Source organism: Parasteatoda tepidariorum, chromosome 6 (assembly GCF_043381705.1).
Source record: "Parasteatoda tepidariorum isolate YZ-2023 chromosome 6, CAS_Ptep_4.0, whole genome shotgun sequence".
NCBI classification, from domain to species: Eukaryota; Metazoa; Arthropoda; class Arachnida; order Araneae; family Theridiidae; genus Parasteatoda; species Parasteatoda tepidariorum.
The window spans coordinates 28,449,362-28,457,067 of NC_092209.1; the positions used below are offsets into that span (position 1 = coordinate 28,449,362).

The window sequence follows — 7,706 nt, forward strand, 5'->3', positions numbered from 1 at the left end:
GAAATGACCCTGTCGACGAAATGACCCTGTCGACGAAATGACTTGTCGACGAAATGACCCTGTCGACGAAATGACTTGTCGACGAAATGACCCTGTCGACGAAATGGCCTGTCGACGAAACAACCCTGTCGAGGAAACGGCCTGTCGACGAAATGACCTAGTCGATGAAACGGCCTGTCGATGAAGTGGTGTCGATGAAATGGTGTGTCGATGAAGTGATTGTCGATGAAATGAATGCGACCCCACCCAACCATATTAAGACTTTTACAGTATAAATTTATGCAATGCAAGTGCGTTATGAGGACAAAAGTAACTGTAGTCGGATTTTAGAACGGTTACAGTGATTTGGTTTTGTCTGAGTGAAAATGGAATGTTGGCACATTTAAGACCAGCTATGTTGGAGCCCTGTGCTTGATGATAATGCTTCTTTGTACCGTTTGCTAACCACTAAAAGCAGAATTTTTAGTGATATTATCATTCAAAAAATGTATCCATCGAAACTCCGATCACTGTTTGATCTCATTTTAATTTGCTACTCGCTCCACAGATAAGTTTTGTGCTTTGCACTGTATTTTTCTTACATATTATTTTTTACTTGATTTGTTTTATTCCGTATATTTCTTACTTAATATGCTCTATTTTCTTGTCAATTTTTTGAGTGTTCCTCACACTTTTATATTGATATATTTTGTTCTGGTTATATTAATGCAATATTAGAAAGCACTCCGTTTTGCGGATATATTCGTGTGAGCTGATGACGAGGTATTTTTTCTATATTTTGCTATTAATAATTTTTTTTAATAAATTCTTTAAATATTTTCCAAAAATATTTTATTTTTCTTCTTCTTAAGACAAAAAAAAAAATAGTTTCTTATAAAAAACATATGAAATATAAGACATATGTTTTCATATAAGAAAACATATGTTTCTTATATGAAAGAACATTTCTCCTTAACTTCTGTGATTTCAGAATTTCACTAATTTTTTTCTAAGCAGTGGCATTTGTAACAAGAAATTTTGTTTTTTTGGTCTTTCTTTCGTATGTCCAAAACCCCATAAAAAGTTTTGCTAGGTTTGCAAAATTTTATGCAGTTATTAAAAATAACAACTTAAAGTAATCGATACAAGTTACTTGATTACTGCTTGATTTTCTAGCATAGAATGTTAAAAAAGTACTTGTTTTTTTTTCGTAATTTATTGTCGGTCCCTCAAACCGCTGAAAACTTTTCCATTATTGTAGGATAGGGTATATACAGGGGTTGAACAAAATAATGGAAACACTTCTATATTAACTCATTTTTTCATATTTCTCAAGAAAAACTTAGAGAATTATTTTAAAACTTTAGAACTGTTTAAGTAATACGATTTCTCATTCATATCAATAAAATTTAAAGCACTTAGAAGTTTGAGGGACCGGTAACAAATGACGAATGATATTTTCATACAGAGCATGTGCGAAAAACAACTAAAAAAACTTTTTTTTCTGAATAATTTTGTTTGAAATTGTATTTGGTCATTTATAAAAAAAAGGCCGATTTGAATATCTTGAAAATTTGAAAGTTTCTAGCAAATTTCTATGTAGTTTTGCACTTTTTTTTTAAAAATGAAAGCTCTAAATTGACAAAACCCCTTTCATTGAAAAACTGGTATTGAGAAAAGTGAGCAAAACATAACATAATTTAATAAACGTGAAGTAAAACATAATTTAATAAAGTATGGTCCTATATAAAGCTGACATCATTTCTAATAAATCTTGTTTAATTGTACTAAATTAAATTTGTGGAAGGCCCCTTAGCACTCAAAGCTCTCTTTCCAAATCAACAAAAACTACTTATAAATTACTAAAAACCTTCCAAATTTTCAACATATTTAAACTTAATTTTTTTCGTAAGTCATTAAATGCGATTCAAAACAAAGTAATGAGAAAATTTCTAAAAGTTCTCCTCGCATGCGCAGCATAATATGAATATTTTAAATGCTCATATCTAGTGCATTTTTTTTTTTCAAATTTTAAAATGATACTTTTATTATTAATTAAAAATTACCCTAAGAAGTCTGTTTAATTTTGTTCATTATTTCTGCAGTTATAGTAAAAAAACGTAAAGATTAGTCTTTTATAAAAATATCCATATATCCACGAATAAATTAGACTAACGAAATTTTGCCTAGTTATTTCATAATATTGATAATCAACGGAATTGATATGAGTTACATATATATATATATATANTATATATATATATATTATGAAACATAAAAGTTCTTGAGTTCTTGATGCGCATTTATGAAACAAGGGATAAAATTTTTCCTCTCAAACTTTCTGTTTATATTTCAAACAATTTTCATCAGAAAGTGCACTAAATAATAAACTTTTTAAAATAAAAATCTAGATAGAACTTTCAACGGCATCTGTCGAAAATTTTTTGAACTAAAACCAGAAACTCAAGGATTTAAAACTGTATGTCTTGTCTTGTAAGTTTGCTGCAAGAATTGTTTTAAATCTTTTCACAGTTTTCCTCTTGTAAATTTTATAAAACTGTCTAACTTAGAACTCGCACTACATTCATTTGTCATTATTTGCTTTCCAGATGGTCAAGATGCTAATGGGTGTTACCCATTCACGGGACCATGTGAAGATCCCTGCTTTCTACTAGAAACTTCAACTGGATGCGTTGGTTGCGCTTGTCCATGAATATGAAACTCGCACTCAAAAAGCCTGTGCACTCGTCGAATATACATAAATATTGGAGACACAACTTCTTATTTGATAAAATCCTCTAGCGTTTATAATAATTCTCTGTGAACTAGCGTTTGTACAATATTTTGTACTTTTTCGATTCTAATAAATAAAAATCTATAATTGATTTAATTTATTTCGCTATTGTACCAAATGCCTTTTGAAGTTATACTTCTTATGCGACTTCCAACAAGGTTGCGTTAAACGTTTAACGCTACATTTTTATTGGCCGGGAAATCACGTGGTAGGATCCAGTTTTCCCTCATTCATTTCCATATTGTTTTGGTTCTCACTAGCATAAAAGTCATAAAAGTATTGTTTTTCTTTTATGTTTTTTTATTTTATTTTGATACACATATAATTTAATATGGTAGTATTTTTTATTTTCAAACTTAGTGGATAACAATTGTAAAAAATGAGTGAAAATAATCCCACGGACAATGCGATGGATTTATAAGGTTAAGTCAAGGTACGTCTCGTGTGGATATCAATTGATTGTTAGGTTTTCTCTTCTGAAATTACATTATGACGCATTCACATACATTATTAATACAAATGCATTTTCCAGGGAGAGACGATGAGGTAATCACAAGCACTTCCACTGATTCAAGAGGTCCACGAGGGAAAAATGCACAATATTACCGTGATTACAGAGCACGAAAGCGAGCGGAGCAGGAAAAAGAGTCGTTGAATAGAACTAGTGATTCTTCTACGACTGCTGATTCTTCTACAATTAACGTCGCAGGTTGCGAAGTTTAACTTCTTCCGCGCTATTTTTTTTTAAAAATCCGTTTCATATTAATTCCACGCTGGGGACAAAATCGATAACATTTGTAATCCATCTGCCGTAAGAACACACTTTAAAGCTAAATCTATGCATGGCAATACTTTTACTTTCCTTTCAAGTAACAAAAGTAAGAAGTTTGTACTTTTACTCCTACTTTGTTAGATTTAAAATTTTGAATTTTTGTAGTTTTTTTTTTAAATAAAAAGTTCAAGTATTTGTAACGAAAATATCTAAAAAAAATCGTTGCTTTTTCTGGAATTGTTCAAAAGATTTATTTGAAAAAAAAATGTTTTTTTAGAAATTTTTAAAATTAATAGATAATTTTGACTACTATACTTATTTTTCATGAACCACCATTGACGATTGCAAAGTCATGAAATGGTGACAAAAAAAGAGGGAGGGCGGACCTTCTCCACTAATAACGTCATTGAGTGTTTGATTATTATATTAACCATATTTTGGTTGTTCCATGAACACGTGCGCGACTTTTATTTGTGCATCTTCTTAATTAAATGTGTTCTAATGTAGTTTTTTTTCCCTTCTTTGTCTTCTTTTTTTTTAACTTTTAAAAACTAGAAATTCTAATTGATATTTATTAAGTGCGCATTGATTCATTGATTATTAAAACTCATGTCTTTTCGAATGTCTGATACTAAGTTAGTTATAAAAATTAAAACATGCGTCACTTGCGAAACGGAGCTGAAAGTGCATAGAAGTAATTTTTAAAAATAAATGGAGAAATTCTGCTTATTGAACGAAAAAAAGAAAAATTCCTGTTTCTATTTTCAGAAAATTTAACTTTTTGAAAGGTTTTTGCAGTAGTTTTAATAATGTTATAATTCGTTGTAATATCAAAATAATTTTGTAAATTCGTCACGTGTGAGACATACGGGAAAAACAAACAATATGGTACTTGCAACCCTAGAAGAAGACGATCACTGATACACAGACACGTGACTTATGACCTCAGCGACAGTTGATCAGTTATAAACAAGATGTCATGCTAAAGTCGAGCAATGTTTCTTCACACAAGTTAGAATGTTAATTAATGAGAAGTTAATTAAATGCAACGCCGTATGAATTTGTTAAAATAAAATTTTTTCTTGTCTACGTCTTTTATTTAACCACGATTTATAATTTTTTATGCATTTTATTGTAACGGTGATATATTTTTGTTTTGTGCACTTGGCAACATCGATGCATATCTCTACATAGTTTATGCTCTACATAGCTCCGTACCTGCCCTTAAATTAATTAAGAAATATATAGTGATAGAAATGAAATGTTTGTGAAAGTATGTAGAATGGGGGCACTTAAAAAAATTTGATACTTGACGCGCTTGGCTTGCTCGAAGAAGAATGGAAAGAATAGTTGTTAACGTAAACAAAAGCCACGTTTTAATGAACAATCAGGATCGACTTACCGACACTACATCACTTGTAGGTATCCCAGTGTCATCTCAAGTTCATACTTTCTACCTTCGTCGCCTAGGCAACCAAGTGTCAGGCACCAATGGCACTCTTTTTATTAACACGGCTCTTAAGGAGTATCTATAACTCGTAACTGTATATTGTTATAATATAGATATTATAATAATAGCGTACTGATGTGTGGAAAAAAATAACGGCAATGGAGAGGTGAAATCGCGTAATCTTGAAATGTCTATTCTGTTAACAAAGAATATTTTAAAGGTTTCTAAAACGTATCAGCTTTTAAAAAGATGTCAAAAAACGATTTCTGTTCTATTTTCCCCTGAAATATTAAAGAAAAATTTTTACCCAAGAATTACAATTAAATATCTTCTTTATATCTTAATTTATGGCCGTTATTGACAATGGGATACCAGCAAGTGACGTAATGTGGCTATCTCGATCCCGATTGATTGCTGAAACGTGGCATTTGTTTACGTTATCAACTGTTCTTTCCATTCTATTTCGAGTAAGCCAAACCCGCCAAGTATCATTTCCCTTAAGTGACACATTCTATGTTCTTTCATACAGATTTCAAGTCTGTCCCTACATCTTTCTTATTTTAAACAAAGACAAGCACGAAGCCATGTTGAGCATAAACAAACTAATTATGCATCGAAGGTGCCAGGAACACAAAAGTAAAATAGATCACGGTTACAATTAAGTACATAAACAAATAATAAATCTAAGTTAAGTAAAAGATGTGACGAGAAAGAATTGTACTTCAAAAAATTCTATGTGCGCTACGGAACTGTATTTAATTAATTTCGCGTTAACCAACATTCTAACTTATTTGGAGAAACTTAGCTCATTTTTAACTCGCCATTTTGCTTATAAACGATCAGCTGGAGCTTACAGCAAAGGTCATAAGAGTGGGTATCCCTGATTTTCTTATTGAAGTGCAAGTACTCAATTAGGAATATGGAAATTGTTTTTACTATCTGGTTTCAAGGGAGCCGGCAGAATAATATAAAAGGAGGTGCAACCCTCTAACAAAAAAAAATAACAAAAAATAATATTCTGTTATTACATTTCGTTTTGTTATTACATATACTTTCATCTGTTAATTTTTTTCAAGATACATTTCTTCATAGTTAACAAGATATTTAAAAAAAGTACAAATTTCTTGTACTTGCACATTTTGCCACGAGAAACTGTACTGATGGCCCTGGCATAGTTTTGGCAATGATGCCAAACTATGCCAGCGCCATCAATACAGTTTACATACACTTTCATCTGTTAATTTTTTACATATATTTACGTCTGTTAATCTTTTACATATACATCAATAAATATACTTTCATCTGTTAATTTTTTACATCTCCATCAATACATATACTTTCATCTGTTAATTTTTTTCAAAATACATTTCTTCATTGTTAACAAGATATTTAAAAAAAAGTACGAATTTCTTGTACTTGCACATTTTGCCACGAGAAACTGTACTGATGGCCCTGGCATAGTTTTGGCAATGATGCCAAATTCAATATACATCAATACATATACTTTCATCTGTTAATTTCTTACATATAGATCAAATACATATACTTTCATCTGTTAATTTTTTACGTATACATCAATACATATACTTTCATCTGCTAATTTTTTACATATACATCAATACATATACTTTCATCTGTTAATTTTTTACATATGCATCAATACATATACTTTCATCTGTTAATTTTTTTCAAAATACATTTCTTCATTGTTAACAAGATATTTAAAAAAAAAGTACGAAATTCTTGTACTTGCAAATTTTGCAACGAGAAACTGTGTCGATGGCGCTTGCATAGACGCGTTTGTGCACGCTTAACTTTGATATTCATTGTGTTGATATATATACTATGTATGCTCTCACTGAATTTCATCACTGAAGCTACAACGTGGTACGAAATGTGAAGGAATAGAGAAAATTCTTATGAATCCCTCGAATACATCGATTTAGTTATTGAGGCCATACCGTTTTATCCAACTGTAGCAGAGGCAATCAAAATTGGCCTAACTCTTCCAGCTACTACGTGCCCTATTGAACGACGCACTTTTAGTACAATGCGACGCATCAGAACATGGAATCGGTCTACAATGTCTCACGAGAGATTAAGTAGTTTGTGCATGCTCAGTGTGCATAAGAAAAGAATAAAAAATGACACAGAATTCATTGAAATAGTTATAAACAGATTTGGACAGCAAACAAGACGATTACAATTCTTGTTTGTTAAACAATTTTTTAATTGCTATGTGTCAATAATTACTTCATTATTTGTTTTTGAATAAAAATATTTTTTATAAAATTTTTTTATAGCAAAATTGTTTTTCTGTATCTCTTTATTTGTTAGAAAAAAAAGCCAGGGGGGTGCAAGGGCTCCCCCCTGCCGGCGTCCTTGTCTGCTTTGCTTCTTACGTGGTATAGTCGTGAGAAATTCTCCATTTTCCGTTATAGTCGTGAGGAATTATCTATATATCGCCGTTATCGGTAATTATAAAGAAGAAATTGTTTTAACCATCCGTCCGAAAGCAATGAAATTTGGCATGCAAATAGTTTGAAATACGAGGAAGGTCACTGTTGACACTAGCAGTGTTTGCTGGTAACTGTAGTTTATCGTAATTGAAGAACATGCTGTGCAAGACTTTATGGTGAATTTGCGAACGAACATTTCAGAATGCGTCGAAACATGAGGATGCTATTTGCAAATCATTTTTATCCAAAGAA

At 31.1% G+C, this 7,706-nt stretch overlaps 1 long non-coding RNA gene across 1 annotated transcript in view; it reads left to right on the forward strand.

Moving 5' to 3' along the window:
- The window catches only part of LOC122270196 (uncharacterized), a 4,531-nt gene extending 1,671 nt beyond the window's left edge, over window positions 1–2,860 (forward strand). Inside the window, exon 2 of the long non-coding RNA XR_006225666.2 lies at window positions 2,589–2,860. This is a non-coding gene — a long non-coding RNA (uncharacterized lncRNA). The remainder of the gene's footprint in view (window positions 1–2,588) is intronic.
- The last annotated feature ends 4,846 nt before the right edge of the window (window positions 2,861–7,706 follow it).